Source organism: Aphelocoma coerulescens, chromosome 7, assembly GCF_041296385.1.
Source record: "Aphelocoma coerulescens isolate FSJ_1873_10779 chromosome 7, UR_Acoe_1.0, whole genome shotgun sequence".
In the NCBI taxonomy this organism is placed as follows: domain Eukaryota; kingdom Metazoa; phylum Chordata; class Aves; order Passeriformes; family Corvidae; genus Aphelocoma; species Aphelocoma coerulescens.
In genome coordinates this window covers 4,988,568-5,008,099 of record NC_091021.1, presented here as the reverse complement: position 1 = coordinate 5,008,099, position 19,532 = coordinate 4,988,568, and the positions used below count along the sequence as shown (strand labels likewise).

The 19,532-nt window shown below is 41.1% G+C and overlaps 1 protein-coding gene across 14 annotated transcripts in view; it reads right to left on the bottom strand.

The window, feature by feature from the left end:
* The window catches only part of MAP2 (microtubule associated protein 2), a 246,983-nt gene that overhangs the window by 207,649 nt on the left and 19,802 nt on the right, over positions 1–19,532 (bottom strand). Inside the window, exons 1-4 of one of the 14 annotated variants that reach the window (XM_069021819.1) lie at positions 6,088–6,198; positions 5,477–5,571; positions 3,118–3,208; positions 2,735–2,886 (exon numbers count right to left, since the gene is read on the bottom strand). The exons of 5 other annotated variants lie outside the window; for them this stretch is intronic. The gene's annotated coding sequence lies outside the window, so the exon portion shown is untranslated. Of the gene's footprint in view, positions 1–2,734; positions 2,887–3,056; positions 3,209–5,476; positions 5,572–6,087; positions 6,199–10,954; positions 11,039–19,532 lie in introns of those variants that run through there. 8 more of the 14 variants (XM_069021818.1, XM_069021823.1, XM_069021828.1 and 5 more) reach the window with 8 other exon arrangements.

Here is a 19,532-nt window from a genome sequence, read left to right as displayed (position 1 = left end):
ACTGTGCATCATTTATTACTCTTTGACCTCTCTTTTCAGGAGCATCCAGATATGTGCTATGTTTCTCAGCCTGTGGGAATGCCACGACTACTGAACAGTACAGGACCAAAAAACCATCACTGTGGGAAAGAAGGCACTGGAATAGGGAGACATCATAGCAAGAAAACCCAACCCAATAAACAGAACAGTCCATAAAGGAAAAAGTGAAAAATTTCAATGTAGAAGGGAAATAACTACTGCAAGTCCTATGATGTCGTGGCCAGTGAACATACACTACAAGGGACAGAGAGTTTTCAGTAAGACAAGCCCCTAGTACCACAAGAACCATTTCATGTTAGGGTGACCAGAAAGGCTTCTCCCAGGATGCATTGCTCTGTTATGGTAATCTATCCCAGTTTGGACTCCCCGGTTGGCTGTTAGCCTCTACCCCTCGTCACTCACCCAGAGCTTCCCCATTGGTCCCCATGCCCTAGTCCTGCCTTTTCCCTGGCCCTAGATAAAACTGTGAGTTTCAGGATCATGCTCGTATTTGCCTTTGCAACCTTCGACAGTGTAGCAGCAATAAACGCTCCTGGCGGAACGCATGCAAATGCCCTTCTCAACTCTTTGCTACCGACTGTATTACTGAACCCACCCGTGCTTCTGTGGGTGCACGCAGGACCCCACGGAGCTGGGTAGGGACAGTATTACTACGATAAGGAATTATTTCAGTAGAAAAATACACCACAAGGATTAATTTGAGAGAATGGGTATGGTACAATGTAGTGAGCAGCTGATACGACATCATAGCTCATTACCTACCAAGGCTAACACAAACACCTCGCACCTGGTCCTCAGTCATTTCGAGCAGAGTTTACAGTTCTGCTATTAACACTGGAGCTGCTGCAACCCACTTCTTAAAAAGTACCATTAGCCAAAGTCCTGCATTTCCAGCCCTACCGACAGCAAGACCAGCTCAGGGGAGAAGCCACCTTCTGCAGCCTTTGAAAGGCAAATGTTCTCCTTAAAGGGAAGTACATGTGCAAGTTGGGGACAACAGAGAGCAGACACTTTACTAATGTGTGGGGACAGCAGGGCATGGCTGTCTGGATTAGTCAGGGTTCAGCTCTCCTCCATCCTTGTCTTACTCTGATGTCCAGAACAACATCTTGCTACAAGTAATTATGCTGCCTAACTTAGGCAGCCTCCCTTGCAGCACACACACAGTTGCTGCTGCAGCATGAATAGTCTTATAGCAAGGACACTTAGCTCCAGCATCCACTTAAGCCACATTAAAACTTAAGTCCCAATTTCAAGCACCACAAATGTTTCTCAGCCTTGCTGCAACTCCACAGACTCCACTCGACAACTCTTTGCACATACTAAGATTTCCACAGGGCTGAATTAAAAAAGGGGAGGCTCTGCTTTAGGAGCTAAACATCTTCAGTAAGAAAAACAGTAAATAAATGCCCTGGGACAGATCAGAACACACCCTAAATACTGATAAAGTTTGGGGCTTGCTGCCCTCAGTGACATTCTGTCCTGAATTAGCTGCTGAAATCCAAACTGATTTTATTCTCTGTTCTTTTGGCTCACAGACAGTTCTGACAGCCCATTAATGTTGCCTTGTTTATCTCTTCGTCATGACTTCTCATCTGGACAAATACTATTTTTGGTTCTTTTTAATTGTGTATGCAGTTTTCATTACCATCAGAGGCACTTCAGAAGGATTAACAATAATTTCTGTACTCATTTGATGGACACTCTGTTTTGCTCTCCACTCTGTTTAGAAACGAGAAAAAAAGTACTGATTAAAGATCAGTAACCATCAGGCTTCTCACAGGAATTGTATTATTGTCTCATTTACAACAATATTTATACCCTTAAACCCAACTGGCTTCATGGATTATGGCTCCAAGAAGATCAGAATAACAGAGGCCCAAAGAAAATTACCTATCTCCTTGAACAGTAAATCTTCTCACAAACTTGGGATGTATATTTGGCACAGTTCTGTTAGTTCTAGTCAAGAACATCAAAATCTAAAAATATGTTTATCAGCAGAATATATGTTCACCTGTGCAGACACACAGTTTATTTAAGGTATCAGTAATATTCTAAAGAACTGTAAATCTAAGCAATCAGTAGTTCTATAGGCCATTCTTGTAAGAAACACCCTAATATTTTCAGACTTTTACCCAGTATGGAGGAAGAAACCTGTCATTCAGTCAGCCTTAAATAATGATCTTTAAACATGTAAGCAGCATGTCTGGCTTTATAGTGGCAGCAATAATATACTTGGGATTTCAGCCTTTTAGAACATATTTAATTGTGCAAGCAAACACAAAATCCTAAAGCCAATGAGTTCCACTCATTGTTCATTATTTCCTACACAAACCTCACCCATAGTACAAACGCAGAGAAACAAAGCTACCATAGCTGAAATAAGCAATTAATAGCAGGAAAGAAGCAGCAAAACAGAAACAGCAATACAGCAAATGAAGGATTATTTCATGCAAATGAAATTCATTTAGTATCATGACACTAAAAAATTGTTTTGTTTACCATTCACAGACCACTTCTACTGGCTGTAGTATACTGGATTTTTGGATCTTAATATAGTAATAGTATTATATTTAGTTTCTTAATATAATATATCAATGGAAATAAACTTATCATCCTGTTGAGAGAAGATTAGTGGTATGCAACAACTCGCCAAGTATGAAAATAAAATGCTATCAGACAAATTTTTTCATACCAGACATGTCATGGAGCCACAGATGAAATCAGGACCTCATCTGAGTCATGCTGCATCAGAAATACTGTAAGAATTTCTGAAGACTTTCTGATTTAAAGACACCAAACACACCCCTGATCTCCCAAGGGGAGCAGCACAGCTCCCAGCTGTTCCTGCAGGGAGGACAGAGAGGAGAAGGTTGAGATTCCAATACACAAGCACCTCCCAAACCTCCCAATTCCTCCTCCCACACAAGCAAGTCACACACCACAGCTGCTGTCTGGGTCAATACCCAAATACTACATATTTGGGAAACTACAAAGTATGTATTTTTGATACTGACCAAAGCAACGTTAGCAGGATAGGAAAGAGACCACAGGGGAGAACTAATTAAACATCTCTACCCAGACACAGATGTTTTGTTCATTTTCTTGTTGGTTTAGCTGGCTTTGGTTTGCTTCTTCAACGTTTCTTTGTCTGTGTGTGATCCACCTACTAAATAAAAATGCGAAAGACTTACCAACCCTTGCAGTATAGTAATAACACTGGGACAGTAGATACAAACAAACATTTTACTCACAAAGAATATACTATTAGTGAAAAGTAAAGCGGTCCTAGCTCAATTCCTGTAGTTTAAGCAAACAGCCCCTGAGTTGTTAAACAACATACTGGCTTATAGGCAATGGTGCCTGTAAGACCTCAAAAACAAAGTTTGATTTCCTACTCCATCTCCCCTTCTCATTCACCAAGACAGATGGAAAGCAAATGTATCTAGAGAATTATCATTATGATACTTCTCCAAGACAGAGAAGCAACAAGATTTGTTCAGGAAATACATTACAGTAGATTTTCTCACACTCCATTTTGCAGTGCATGTAAAGCTTTCAGCACCAGAGAAATTATACTGATTAATTTTGTCTGATCAGAACCTACCAGATAAAATTTCAGAGGTCAGTGAAATTCTGCTGTTAGAGTGATGGTTACACAAATACAAAGTTCATATATTCCCATGCCATATGCATTTGCTAAGGGAGACTGTGCAGGGCTCAGAGAGCCCAAGCCCAGTAATGGACTGGAATGAAGAGATCACTGTGAAAGCAAGAAATCTTAATAATAGTCTGATATTAGCCCCAAATGATAGGTGCTGTTTCTCTCAAACACTTTTTAAGAGCTTATGAAAGATGTTTTCAGTAATTAAAGAAACACATTTTTTAGTCTAAGCATTTACATAGCAGATTCCCAAGGTGGTACTGAGATGCAAACCAGAAGCTGGTGTTGCTCCTGTTTTTCTCCCAGGTCCATTCACTTTCCACACTCCACCTCATAAAAGTCAGTCTTAACCAGGCAGAAGAGATTTAACCTTGGCACAAGTTATAACATCAGCTAGCAGCTTGATCTAAGTAAAAACATTTGTCACCCACAGACTAGCCGGAGCAGGAAAAATGCAACCTACAATCAGTGGGTACATTCTGATACTCAGAGAAAATAGCTGCTGCTCAGAATCAGCTGGTTTGACCATGAATTGTCCATGGGTCATGTGGTTGTTCAGCAGCTGAATTGTTGTTGTGAACAAAACCACCCTCTTCCTATCTTTGCTATGATCTTCCAATGACCCATTTGGGCCTCTGTGCCCTCTCTCTTCAGGAAAAACAATACAGCTCCTTCTCTGTCACTTAAAATAGACTCTTTGCCAGGCCAGGAACATCAGATAGAAGAGTTCCTTTTAATAAGCAGCTAGGATATACAAATATAGGAGTGGAAAAAACTAGTCTGCTTTGGAAAGCTAGTTTTGTATATCCACTGATGTTCCTTTGCTGTTCTTCGCAACTCCACCATATCTACATGAAATTATTGTTCAACAGCTTACAGCAAACCCTCCAAACCAGAACGCCAGCAGAGCATGAGCTGATATGGGAGAAGGACTTGCACACCTCCTTTACTGCATCTGTAACACTCAAAGTCAATGCTAGAACTCAACCCATAGGTCACACAAGAGCTGACTACTCTCAAGCACATCTGATCCTCCTCATCAGTTTCCATTCAAGAGGCCACAGTCTTCACACAGATCCAGAATCACAGAATGACACAGGCTGGAGGAGCCTCTTGAGGTCTCTTGTCTATGCATCTGTCTCAAGCAGTTCACCCAGACCTCATCCAATTGAGCTTCAAAATATCTCCAGGACTGAAGAGTCTACATCCCCCCAGAGTCTCTGTTCCAATGTTTGACCACCTTCATGATACAAAAGTTTTTCTTGTATCTACCTGGAATTTACCTGTTTCAACTTGTATCCTTTGCCCTGGCTCCTTCATCCTGCACTTCAAGAAGAGTTTGGCAGCACCTAATACCCTCTCTACCCACAAGGTAGCTAAAGGCAGCATTGAAACTCCTCTATAACCTCCCGTCTTGGCAGATGGAAGAAAAACATTTCCAGATGGAAGCAAAACATTTCCCTCTGTGTTTCTCCTCAAACCTTGTTGTCCCCTTAATCACCCATTGGAGTAATTCCAGTACACATCAATGTTGTTTTTACACTGGAGAACCTCAAACTGGCCATACTATGCCCTACTCATACTTAGCTGTGATTCCAGAGCTCACCTGTCTGAAGGGTGGATTGTAGCACTTTTCAGCTAAAAAACAATGCACCTGTGTGCAACTGAGACAGGGAAGCACTACAATTCTGCAGAGTGGCACTTCCAAAATCAGATGTAAGATGCTTACCAGAAATTCTGATTTACTTTGTCAAACCTTTGCTCTTAACTTACTTTGCAGTGAGACCTCTGTTCCCATTGTGTTTTGGAGATTCAATGCTTTTCCTCTGTCTGGAAAGCAAGAAACACCCTGATGCAATGTATTACATCTGAAAAAAAGTATTTTATGGGTACAACTCCAGCTTAGAGCTAAATCTTACTAGGAAATAGCACAGTGGCTCCCAATGACACATTATACCACTGTTGCGGCATTTCCCAGAAATGCAGTGGCACATGTGGAGTTCACGTCTATCCACACTGCTTGCTGGGACAGACTCTATTTCTCACACAAAAAGGAGCAATCATTTGAACTCTCAGTGATCAGACTCCCTACCAAGAAGAAAATATACTAAAACTTCACTAAATGACTCAGAAAACTGAGCCTGAGTGAAAGAGAAAACCCTCACTAGCTTCTGAAAACAAACTTGAGTCTCTGTGCAGCAAGAGCATCTCAATGGCTGGAGAGATTGGTCTAGTGGAGGGGTTTCCAGCCACTGGGAGCTGGCAGAAGGGGGTTATACCCTTCGCATGCCGACACAAAGAAGCCTGGAGGTCAACACTGAAACCCCTCTGGAAGGCAGCACTCAGTGCCCAACACACAGTGAAAATGGGTTAGAGCTCCTCACCCAAAAGGGGCTATATCCTCCTGTTGCTGTTAAGCAGGCACGCAGGCAAAGGCAAAGAAGTAAAGAGAGGGGACTCTCCGTATGTGTTTCATGCAGGTTTACTCCCATGGAAAGACAGGGACAAAGAGGCCAATTGCTGGGAGGGTCCAGGGATCTTATACTGGGTACAGAATAGGCGGGGAAAGGGATCTCAGCCAATGGGATAGAGACAAGCAGTTGGAATTGACAGGAAGGGAACCAATGGGAACAACACATAGGAGGGACTCAGGGAAGGATCCAATGGGGCATCGAGGAACAAGGAACTTTCTAGAACCAATACATATTAAAGAAGGAAGATGAATATACATAACTTCATACATAAAACAAGATGACAAAATATTAACCAATCAGGGGAAAACATGCAAAAGGTAAAACAAGGGAATCATGGGTTCTCACCAGGACTGCAAAGTTACATGCTAAACTTGGGTCGCTAACCACCACAGGTGGTTGTCTGAGTTCTCCTCAGGACAAAGAGTAGCTGCAGCCACCTGCACTGCTACAGTCTAGTGTCATGCAATCCATTTAGTTAAATAAAATTCTGTAAAAGGAACACATTTTAGATATTTATGATCCCTCACCTGAAGTGACTGGAACCCTCTAAAAATAAAGGACATAACTAAGCAGACAGGATATCTTTAAGCAAATCACTGTCATCTTTTGGTCAGAGAGTGAAATCTAAGAACTCCATCTAACTCTATCAGACTTTTCAGGACAACCACTCAAACCTGCAGACACAAACTATGCAGCTGCTGCCAGCAAGCATCTCATCTCCTGCACAGAGGCAAGTCAAGGCTAAATCTGCAAAGACCTAGTAACAAGAGAGGGTACAAAACTACAGGAAAAATTCCTAACCTGCCAGCAAGAAATTAAATGACCCATCCAGTTATAAATTACCACAGGTCTATAGCAGCAGAGAATGCCCTTGATTGTCACATGGCCCATGTAATCCTAGCCAGCAAGGGCAAAGCCCTGAAAGTACTCTGTCTACAAAACAAAGGAACACATCTTCCTGCAATTATAGGTTGGACCAAATGATTTTGTTTTCAATTCACCCGCTCATCCCCACCAGTTTCCCCAAGTCTTTTAAACTCCCTTCCCAAGATGTCACAAAACTGCAAAGGGACCAAGCATTAGCTAAGGTGTCCACTTGCAGGTGCTGCTAGTGCCTCTGATCACAAGCAGTTCCAAAGGCTCAAATGCAAACACCCTAAACAGAGAGCTGGTTTTAAACTGCAAGAAAGATTTTAAAAAAATAAACACAAATCTGGCCTTCCCATACTGCCTACAAAAGAAAATGCATTGGTAGCTCTCCAGTTACTACTCCCCAGTCACCATAAACACACTATCTCCTACTGGGGCTGCCTCCTCACAAGCTGTCAATCCAGCTACTCACATGAATTTGTTGAACCAAGCTAAGGTAGCACAGTTACTCAGCTCACCAAACTGGGAGAGAGAGCCTGCAGCACAGTTGTCTCAGCCAGAACGGGCATCAGTGGCTGAAGCAGTAACCTCTGCCTCAAGCACAAGAGCTCCAAGAAGTGGACAAACAAAAAAATATTATTTTGGGAGGTACTACAGCACTGTCTATCTGCAATAGCTTTCCCTAGGCCTCACTCACTGTGCTGCTTCACCCACCATCATGCAAATAGCCTGCATGAAATTCCATGATGGTGCAATCCAGCTGCTGACAGACAGAAAGCCGGGTAACAAGATCCATTATCCACACAGCTGGCCTCTTCAGTGGTAGCATCAGCAAAGATGCCAAGGTCTGAATGGTCACACACCTCAAATGGAAACATATGCTCGCCCTCCAGGAATTGACTCAGTTATTGATGGAAAAATATTTGTGCATGAATTCATTAAATGCTATTTCTCCATCTTTGAGGCCTGATGAATAATGCAAACAAGGATTCACAACTGACTTATTCAAAAACAGCAAACCAAACACTAAGATCTGTTATTTAGAGAGGATTGTTTCAGCAACTCCACCCCAAAGTGCTAGGCTGGAGTCTCCAGGTCTGCCTCTCCACAGGGCAGTATCTCAAGTGTTGCACTCAAGCTGCGTGTTTATTACTCCTGTTCCTCTGTGCTTCTAGGACTATTCATCCAGCTTCCAGAACAGGACAAAAATTCATTTTCAAAACAGAGACATGTAAATTAACTCTTCATATTAAATTCTTTTTTTTTCCCTTCAGGAAACTCTGCATGCAATATGCCAGACACTATTGCTAATTTGCCAAATAAATTCACTCAAAGAGAGAATTATTGCAAAGCAGACTGGAATGACTTTCTGAAAATCACTTGGGTTGCATGCAAGGTATTGGTTCTACTGAAGGCAAAGGAAAAAGGGGGAATGGAGGGCCCACTCACGTGCTGAACCACAGTGGAGTCACGGCTTCCCAGAGCAATCCACTCCTTTTTAAAGCCCTCCAGTGGAACCAGAATGGCTCTTTCCAGAGCGCACTGCAGGATCACGATCTGTATCCATAAACATGCATCCATATGGCACTATCACAGCATGCTGCGTGATGAAGAAGCTAGCCCTCACTAACAGCCATGGCATCCAGGGACACAACCTTAAACATACCTGTGTCTCTAGAGGGGCAGACAGATGCGTGCCAGGACCTACCAGCACACCCAGGAGCCTCACTTCCCAGCACTTCCAGCAGAGCTAGAATTTGGAGACACACAGATTGTTTGCAACTACAGGAAGGCTAAGCATGCTTTATGAAAACAACAACAGCAACAAAACAAAACAGGCATTTTAAAAAGTAAAATTTCAAGTGGCAACAGCAAAACTGAATTTCACCTTTTGAGATGGCAGTTCTCACCACAGAGATCCAACCCCAGATGACACACTGCTAGCAATTTTTTTATCTGATATAATCTAAATATAAAAATTTTTTGTTGTTATGATATGGTTAAAGAAATCTACTCAGGGGAATATATCAGAAGCCAACTTTCAATTGGCAAATTTTTCTTTTTTCTTTAATTGCCAAGTTACTATTATCCTGTAATCCCTAAAGATACTAAAAGCCCTTATGATGGAAACACAGTCTTAACCACAGAAAAATAGAATTCTGATACTTGAGCACACTCAGTTTTTTTGGTTGACACAAGATGTCAAAGTAGTTGTAATTCCTGATTTTCTAAAGTTGCGTATCCTTTGTCAGAAAAACTACTTGTCTCCAAGAACAAAACAAAAGCTCCTACGTCAGCTGGTCTTCATCACTACAGCCACCTGATCCAGGAGACAAACCATGACTTTTCTGGTTTTAGACACTGAATCAATATTTATTAAAAAGAACTCCATTTAGAGCAGCAAAACCCATTTCTACAGAATGCTTATTTTCATGGTAATAGCAGAGATGAGAACTGGGGGTGAAAAAAGAGAAGGAGTCATTGCAAGCTCATTAGATAACGTGAACATAATGAAAATACAATGAAGATAAATTTAATGAGCATTAGGAAAAGTAAACTGAGCAATAAGTTCACATGTTCTCTTTCTCTCAAAATAAAAACTTAACTATGACCACTAAAGCCTTTTTCCTCATTCCATCTCATGAGCTGAAATAATTACACACTTTTTGAGGAGGAACATTGTTCCCGTACTCAAGACCTACGAGCTTTTATCTTCTTTGGTCTTACTTAAACCGCATGGAGGGAATGAGGACATCAACATCAGGGCCAAAATCCTCTGGGACAACTGGGAGGAGGACAACAGGTTCCTCAGCCAGGTGGCACCTGGGCAACCTGAATGTCTACCTCAAACAGCTCCATGCAGTCACCTACCCAGACACTGAGCTGCTCAGAAAGGGAACATTTAACTTGGATTACATATGAGGGAACACATTGCATGAGCAGCAGCCAGCCGCCATGAGCTGCAAATGATTTAATGGGTCTGTGTAAAAAGAAATTCAGGACTTCTATGCATCCCAATTCCCACTACATTTCACTCAGATCCTTTTGAAAATACCAGCCTTATAGGTTTTGGCCCCTACATCCACACCTGCAAGCATGTGGAATGCAACAGATCACTTCAAAGAAGAGCCAAACACTTGTACTCATTTTCTTTGAGGATCTAGATTTTTCAGACTAGCAGGAAAGATCCCATGCTCTAAAGCTGTTCTACAATCTGAACTATACAAACTGTAGTTGACATCAGAGATCCAATGAACTTGGAGACGTATCACCTTATGATATGACATATCAAAAAAGAGTAGAAATTTTTGTTTTGAAAGACAAGTAACATTAACAAAAATATCTCCTGCAGCATTAATTATAATGAGAAGAACAAAGAAGAGCATGTTGGAAACTGGGAGCAAGCCCCATTATCTATGAGGCACCGTGTCAGCACAGTAGTTTTACTCCATAGTGAGTGCTGAGGAGTTTTGGGCCCATCTGCCCCTGACAGAGGTTCAAAAAAGTAAAGTCGTTACATATCAGTACATCATAGAAAGCTGGTAAAGAAATGCACAAAAGGAGCTTGCTACTCTCGGAAGGAAGCTGAGAGTCTCAGCTGTACCTCCGTTCCAATCAGCCACTCCATGAACTTTTCTCACAAGAGAATGTTTTCTGAAAAAATAAATACATCCTTTGATTAAGTAAATTGTGAGGACTTAATCTGCAATTCTGCAATCACCAAGGGACTCAAGGACCAATCTCTTTGGTGTTTCATCTACAGTAATTTAATAAGTTACATTTTAAGACCAATGGCTTACAATGAAGATACCAAGACAAATCTTGACTATATTATTCACCCTAGTGCCAGTAACTGAAAGGCACTACTAGGCCAATTTAAGCAAACAAGACCTAGAAGTCCCAATACCTGCTTCAATGATTAGTACAACAGGCTGGTTTTGCTGCTGGGATCAACAACTCCATAGCTAACAGCTTCCACCTGTTGCTGCCTGTTCTGAGCTTCCCCTCCCCCTCCCAAAGACACGTGCTCCTGCCCATGTGCTCTGAGCTCCTTTGTTCTAAGCGCGGGCAAAACCAAATGTAACTCAAACTCTTTAGCAGTGTCTGATTGGCCGGTCACCCCGGGTCTGCCCCCAGTCCTCCCCTTCCCCCTGCTCCGAATAAAAGATAGTCGAGGGGAGGCTCCATCCTCTCTCTCAGCCCAGCTTTCTTCCTGTGAACATCTCGGGTTGTCTGTCTCATTTGAAAGCTTCTAACTGCAGGGAATTGAGCGGGCAGGGAGCTATATTTCTCCCTCTTTGCTTCTGCTGATGGTATTTGCTTTGCAGCTGATACAGGTACCGATTTAGAGCTACTAAAGTGCTAGATCGCCCGTGCTGCTTCTCTGGGCTGCTTGAGGCCTTCTAAGGAATTGAAATACAAGCACTAGCCGGTATAAAGCTGAAAAGATACCTTCCACGTCCACCAGCAAGCAGGTTCAGGTCAGGCTTGCAAAAAGAGGCAAAACCAAGTATGTTCCTCCATTCACATTCCAATTTGCTAAAAGTCACTACACAATTTAAATCCCTGCTCTTACAGAGACATGCAATATAAGGTGAGCCTCATGTATTCCCACATTTCTGCTATTCTAAACACTGTGTCCTCTGCTCCATTTGGGGCTAGATTTTTTAATTTGTTTTCTTCCAATATCTCCTTCCTTTGATTGCTTGGAACTGAGTTGGTCATTACTATTTCAAATAATGTTGCCCCAGCTCTGCAGCATCTCAGAGCTCTGAACAGCAAAGCACTCTTTTAATGTAGAGTGCACTTGATAACAAGATTAATAAAAACTACACAGCATCTTTAGAGGGCCATCTTATATCAGCCTAGCAAGAGGACCAGAATGGAGAGCAACCAAACAGTGCTATGAGTCCTGGCAGTTCTAAGACTCTTCTCCTATGAATCAAAGTGAACAGCCATAGACAGTCTCTACTTCCAGGCCACACTGTGCACTGCCAAATATTTAAAAAGTCACTGTCCTCTTTTAAAGAATTCAAAATTATCTGAACATTACTTACACATCTGTCATAATTAATTTTCTACACCTAGAATCTTTTGATAAAAAGAATCTTCTTTAGATTTGGTTACCTAAATAAAACGTTATGTTGGGCTGATCAATATACTGTTGTAAAGCAAATGGTTTATGTAGGCTGGGGGCAAGCATCCCTCACCATATAAGGCGTCAATATAAGTGTGAAAATTAATTTCTCTCCAACCACTACAAGAAATAAGGTTTTATCAAGGATGAAAAAAGCAGCATAACTGCTAAAAACTTTTGAGATTTGCCCATGTGGAAAATTGTGGATGTTTGTGCTAATTTTCAAGTTTTCTACCTATATATCATCAAATATAAGGCAAAAAATATTGAGTTTACAGGTGAAAGGATGCAACTTCAATGCTTTCATGCAGAATACCTGAGCACTCTTTTCACAGCAACTGTGAGTATGAGTAATTCAGCTGGAAATTGTGAGAAAGTGTTGAATGACTCGTAGAGTTCTCCAACTGGTTTTCTATGCATATGCTCCAGTTGATAAAATACAACTTATGTAACTAGGACAAGACAATTGAGCAATAAAGACAGCACAGGAAATGCCATTTCTGCCGTTAACCAAAATACTTATGTGGCATTTACATTCTCAGAGAACCACTGGGAAAGTCTGTTCCTTTTTTTCTTTCTTTCTTGAGAACAGAAGCACAAGTGTTTATAAAGTCAGTAACACCTCCTTTTTTTCTCCACCCACATGGATTTGGCAGCATATCCCAGTATTTTGTGATGTCATCTTTGAAAAATCTGCATTGCGTTGCTTCAAGGCCTCAAGAAAACTAAAATAATTGAATTACACGCTGATTTAAGACCTGTCCTTTTCTCCTCTGTGTGCCCTGCATTCAAAGAGACTTGGTTCCCCCCCTGAACCTGGCCCCAATTCAGCTGATGACTGGAGCTGGCTTATGGGATTAATATTCATGACACAAACTAATGAACATTTATGAATCAGAAGTCTGTATGGGTACCTGGACAGTGCATGGTGTTATCACCAGTGCATCTGGGAACAGCATTAGGGCTTTAAGAACCTGCACCAAAATAATACTCTTGAGATCAAAACCATGAAGGAAATAACAAATCACCCAGACATCTTTGGAGGACACAGGGACTATGAAGTGCTGTTTCTCCTAAAAGGCAGCACTCCCCTGCCTGCCCACACTAGTTCAGGAGGCGGGGCAGAGGGGGTGGCTGCAACTTCTATAAGCATTCACTGGCAACTGTCAGTCCAACGAAAGGTACAAAGACACACACAACAAAGACACACAACCACCTACCTCAGACATAACACAGAAGTCCAGGACCACAGAACACAGACAAAATGCTCAGTTCAAGCATTCCTTTCCTCTCTAGATCCCTTGGCATCATCATAGTTCTCCCTTCATATTTAGGAGCCAGTTTCAGAGCAGACTGAAACCTGCCTTTTTTATAATATACCTAAAATTTTGAAATCTATACTCACAGATTCTCTCCTAACAGAGGCTGTTCTGAGCAAAGGATGAGTTTTGCCCCAAAGGCTTGACAGCTCTGAGGACAGTGCCACAGCAGGGTATGCACTGTTTAAAGAGCAGGAAAGGGAATAACCACACTTCAGGTGCTAAGCGTGCAACAGTCAACAAGCACAGACTCCTTGTTATCCCTAATGAACAGGCTGGGACCTCACAGGCATGCATTGATGCCACAAGATACCTGTTTTTTGCTAAAGGAGAATGGCCTCAATCAAAACTGGAAAAAAACCACCCAAAACCAGATTTTGTCTTTGACTGGAAAATGCCAAAATGAAACTTTGATACAGTAACTAAAAATCCCTAACGTCTAACAATTCATAATTCAGGCGCAGATTTCACTTATACCTAAAAAGTAAATACTGATTGGTGGTGTTTAAGCAGCTGACCTTCCAGTAGCACATCAAGACTTATAAAGCATGCTAGCTGTTTTACTGGAAAATAACTCTCATAAGAAGATTTCCAGAGATTACAGTCCAGGCTTAACTGTTGTCCTATCAAGCCTGTAGAATACCATACAAAGAAAGAGTGAATAGAAACGTTGGTTACCTTTGAAACACTGCAGTTTCAGACCCAGCACAAACTAATCTCTCTCTCTCTGCTCCTTGAATAAGTATGGGGAATTAGAAGGTAGAATTGGGTTGTGAGCTGTAAAACCTGCCTGTAGAGGCACACGGCAGAACAAAGGAGCACATGGCGGCACAGAGAGGCTTGTCTCCACCGGACCCTGGGGGGAAGAAGTGTCACACGGCAGACCCCTATGGAGAGGAGCCTGCCAGGAGCTGACAGATGAGTGAACAGCGAGTGATCACCCCATAGAAGAACACTGAGAAAGTGTTGCTGATGTGGCAACATGGGATAGGTCACGCCACATAAGGAAATACTGTGCCTTAGAAAAGTGTATAAAACCAACTCACTTCTTTGAATAAATGATTCAGATTCCCTGCCGGTCTGGGTCTGTCATTCAATCGCCGACAAATGAGTACAGAACAAAACTCACATGAATGCTCACCTGCATGCATATTCACAGATCTATGTTTTTAGATTAATTTGCCAGCTTATGTTCATGGTCCAAACAGGTAGGATGTCTCCCTCACCCTTCCCAAAAGTCACCATACAATACATGAAATAATGTACAAGTGACACTGAAGGATCTGCACTTTCTCCCTTTAAAAAAACTATCTAAAGGTGGCAGGCCACTGATTTTGTTACCGGTTACCCTTGCTCTGCAAGGAATCCCTTCATAAATCACAATACATCAGTAATTAAGCCACAATTTTTAGCAAGGTCTCTATGTTGCTCACTTGTAGGACAGTCTAGAAAATTACAGAAACAACATTAACAATCGTATCCAAGTTACTACTGTCCTTCTCACAAGCTTTGTAGAGAATAAATGAAAGCAATAGGTTTGTTATCAAATGGGTGCTGTACTAACTTTACCAACTGAATATAAAGCAGTCTTTAATTCTCATGAGGATTCTAGGTAAAGAATGTCTCAGTAGGAGACAACAACTTCCCACAATATTTAATCTGCCTTTGGAAGCTCTTTCAGTGGAAGATGATAATAATACATGTTTCTTTCCAGTGAATCAAAAGGCTCTAGATTACACATCACCATTTTCTATCCTTTATTCCTGCTCTCCTATTGAATTCATAGTGAAATCCCAGACCCGATCTGCTATCCAGGGCCCTTGGTAAAATTGTGCATGACAGCTCCCTTCCTTAAGGAGAGTAAAGCTGGCAATCAAGAACCTGAGCCTCACAACCAGACCTGACATCAGCCTCTCCTACAACAGGAAGTAGAACACAGAACCTTCCCCTTCACAGAACAAGAAACAAAACCTATTTATTCCAACTAAGGTTCTCACAGTTATGATTCATGCAACCAAGCAACTGAGGGAAAAGGACTAAGGGGCATACTTATCAATATATACTGTAGAAATCATCTCAGCTTGGCAAGTAGGGCAAAACAGGAATCTAATAAGATTATTTAATAGTTCTTTTCTTGTCAGTTGATCATAAAGATTGTTATAATATGAATGTTCATATTTCAAAAGACATGTACAGGTTATTCTATCATTCTTTACATTTTAGAGTTTTCCACTGAACTGAGAGAGATTACATATATTTTATTACACACCATATTTCTCACAGACTATCCACAGATGTTCTTTACAATTTGTTTCCTTGGCATAGCACTACATTATTCTTATTGTGTAAGTCATTGCTGTCATACGAAAAGCTTCCTATTTATAGTTTTTCTGTATGTGCAGGAGCTATTGCCCTGGCATGTGAATGTAGTATGCAGAAGGGTTTAGTCATTCATGCACATCAGTGCAAAACTGAATGATGTAGTGTTGACTGCACATAAAACATATTTCACTTGAAAACTGTCCAGGTGACAGCTCTCATGTACTGGCTGTCACCTCCCTACTGTTGACACTGTTTCTGTTTAACACAGTCCAAGTATTAGACTCCAGTAGTATTTGTATATTAAGTTCCATTCAGCTCAGTGGAGTCATATATGTGCACACATAGACATGCACATGCATAAACAGTTTTATGAGTAAGGATGTACAATGAAAAGTTTACTGAAAATCAATAAAAGGATCAATGCTGATCAGTATGGAATATTCTTGGGGAACTTCACAGCAATGCAAATCAGTTCTGTAAGAAAATTTTAATATCCATAGCAGTTGGGGGGGAAAAAAACTTCCTGAAAAATTTTTCTAATTAAAAAAATGGCATTATGAAGCAGGACTAATTCTCTAGTAAATAACTAAGTTGGTTTTAAAGTTTCCCAGAAATGCAGTAATTCTCTACAAAATTGTCAGATTCAGGATTGGACACTTGTAGAAAATCATCTTTATTTTAGTCTCTTCCCCAAATGGAAAAAAAAAAATTAAATCCCTGAGTCATAGCTCAAGATTCACAAATACAGGACTTAAAGTAGACCATTATATGACTCCAGGAAACTGCAGTATCTATTTGCTTAGAATAAGTGACAGCATTAGCCCAGCCAAGCATTTTCCAGTATATCAAATGACATTTTATAAAGATGCACTTTTCCAGCTGACTAACAGCATGATTTCACCAGTTGTCACCATAAAAAATCTACATGGCAAAACCAAAATTGAACAACAGTTTTTTCAGTATGGAGAAAGGAAAACAAACATATGCTTTGCTTTTTGCTTCCCTAGTTAATATATTAAGCTAGACAATGTGAAAAAGCACTATTTTAAAGCACTGCTATAATATGATTTATGTCTCTGAGCCATCAAAGTAAACATCAATGTACAGGACCATGATTAAATCACACACAACGCCACTTCATAACACTTTTAAAAAGCTAGGCTGAAAGAGGCCTTTTTCTCGATTGAAAAAGTATGCTGGCCCTAGCCATAAAACTCAAGACCATTTAAGACCTCTTTAGACCATAAATGTCTGTATGACATATCTCAGTAAGTACTTCATGACATTCCCTACAAAAGTAATATTGTAAACAATAATTACTACTATTAATTGGTTATGAGTCTGAAGTCTTGAAACTATTTTGTCATTAACATACCCTACACTACACCACAAGTCTGGGGAAAAAAAAGATAAGAAAGGAAAAAGAAAAAGCCTAAAGTTGTCAGACATATACAGAGAGCCTAAGCACCTCTACAGGGACATTTACAGACCTTTACAACATTCTCAACAGCTGATTTAGTGTGAAAGCAGGTGCCAAAACCCCAACACCGAAGAATAACAAACACCACAGTCACTCAGCTTCCAGCTGGGTGTGAGTCCCAGCCTGCTTCCCCAGGCCCATTCCAACCAAAACTCTCCCTATTGCTTTCATACATGCTCAGGCCTCCAGGAAGTTCCACACAGCGTTAGAACTAACTCCAGCTCCCTAACAAAAATGAGGTTATTGTGCCTGTGTTACCACTTTCAATGTTTGCAAAATATGCTTCTTTCAAGGACTAACCCAGGCTCAGCAGAGACAAAGTAAAGACTCCTAGCTAAGGCAAGCCACCTTGCAACCCAATTCACAGAGGTCTTTAGCACTTTGGCAGGCCCATGGCAGCCCCTGCCAAGGCAAGATATCCCAGTTCTTTTCCATTTCAACTCTGCAAAATGCCACACAAAATACAGAAAGATCCATACCAGAACCTTCTGCTCATTTTAATACCAATGCATTACTGGAGCAGTAATTCTGTACATTTAGAAGTCTTCATCAGATTTACACACCGTTAGCAGCAGGACTGCTGGGGAAAAACAACTCATGTTCTGTTTTTTGTCCCAACTTTGGAGAGCACCAACACAATATGCTAATTGTTAATCATCTCCTACCTCATTCACTGCTCAAACACTGAAGAAACCTGCATACACCCAAAACTAAAGCTGCCGGCACCAGACATTGTCTAAAGCAAGTACCCTAATTATGCCTATTTTAGGATTTACATTTTAATTTCAACTTCAAGACAGGGGGGCTCTTCTCAAGGGAAAACCAAGAGCTGCACAGTAAATCCCTCAGGCACATCTTCCCTGCTTTTCTTTCCAAGCTGCTGCTGTGCGGTTTTTGCTGGTTGAAGACACCATCAACACACAGCAAAAGAACATTTTTGCCTCTCTGAGTAGCAAACTATTAGTGTAAGAACTGCCTAACCTGGGACAGTAGCTTTCAAGAACTGAGAAGATTTATTTTTCCTCTCCTGAGGGTAAAATAAATGCCATATAGCCTTTCAGATTCAGAGAGACTAGAAAATGAAAAGACTTACTGAACAACTTGATCCACCCTTTCAAGACAGTTGTTCCACATTTATGTGGCTGCCCCGTATCATATGGTGGAGTATCATTGGCTTGTTTTTAATAAAACACAAACACTTCAATTGCATAATGGAACTTAAATTGTCTTTAACAAGGATCTCAGCTCTAGAACCAACCCCACAGGATGTAGACTTAAAAACTGAAGCAATACATAAAACAAGGTTTTTTAGGTGGATTCCTCAGAACTCACTGCATTAAATTCACAATAGGCTTTGATATCAATGCTAACAAGTAATTAAATTGGTGTTCCAATTGTAAGTGTTTTCAAGTTGTGCTTACCAACATTTTAATATGAAATTGACAAGATACACTCTCTGCAAAGAAGCTGCTCAAAAGAATATACAGGATTAAAGCCAGCAATGCTCTTATTATTTCGTCAACATCATGAGAACGAAAGTAATTAACAACCAATTCAGGCTTCCTGAAGACACTCCAAAGTGTTTGTAAGGAAGGCATTCTGCATTTACACAGCCCCTGGACTAGCAAAGTCTCTTTGGCATGTATTATTCTCCCAAGGTAGTTAAAGACCTTTCAAGGCAGGGCAATGAGCAGGTGAGCACTACAAGGTGGTATCAATCAGTCCTGGATTCAGCAAGAACCAGGAGATCTGAGCCACTGATTCACAGAGCAGCTCCCTCAAGAAAAGGCATCTCCCAATGCAGCTGTGAGACAGCCAAAACATACCCATACACCTCAGTACTGCCACACCTCTTTTACCTGCTAGAGAAAGCAGACGAGTATTGAGGATGTAGGAGGGAGACCAGTTTCTTCTTGCTCACTTCTGTGCAACCACAAAGGGTCAGCCTGAACTCCTGACCACCCACATGCCACCAACGGCTGCCAATTGGTCACTAACACAAAAAATGTACTGTTCTGCCCAGATCTCTATTTGCCTATAATATTCTTACAACTCACCTGAAAACTTAAAAACCTTGAGCCTGCCCTTTTTGGACTACAGGCACTTTGATGGGGAAACACAGAACAAAATTAAATGTAGGTAAAACATAAGTGTAAGGTACTGAGCCAGGCTTACACAAATCACAGTGCAAACCACACAGTTCTATTCTACTAATAGTCTAAATAAC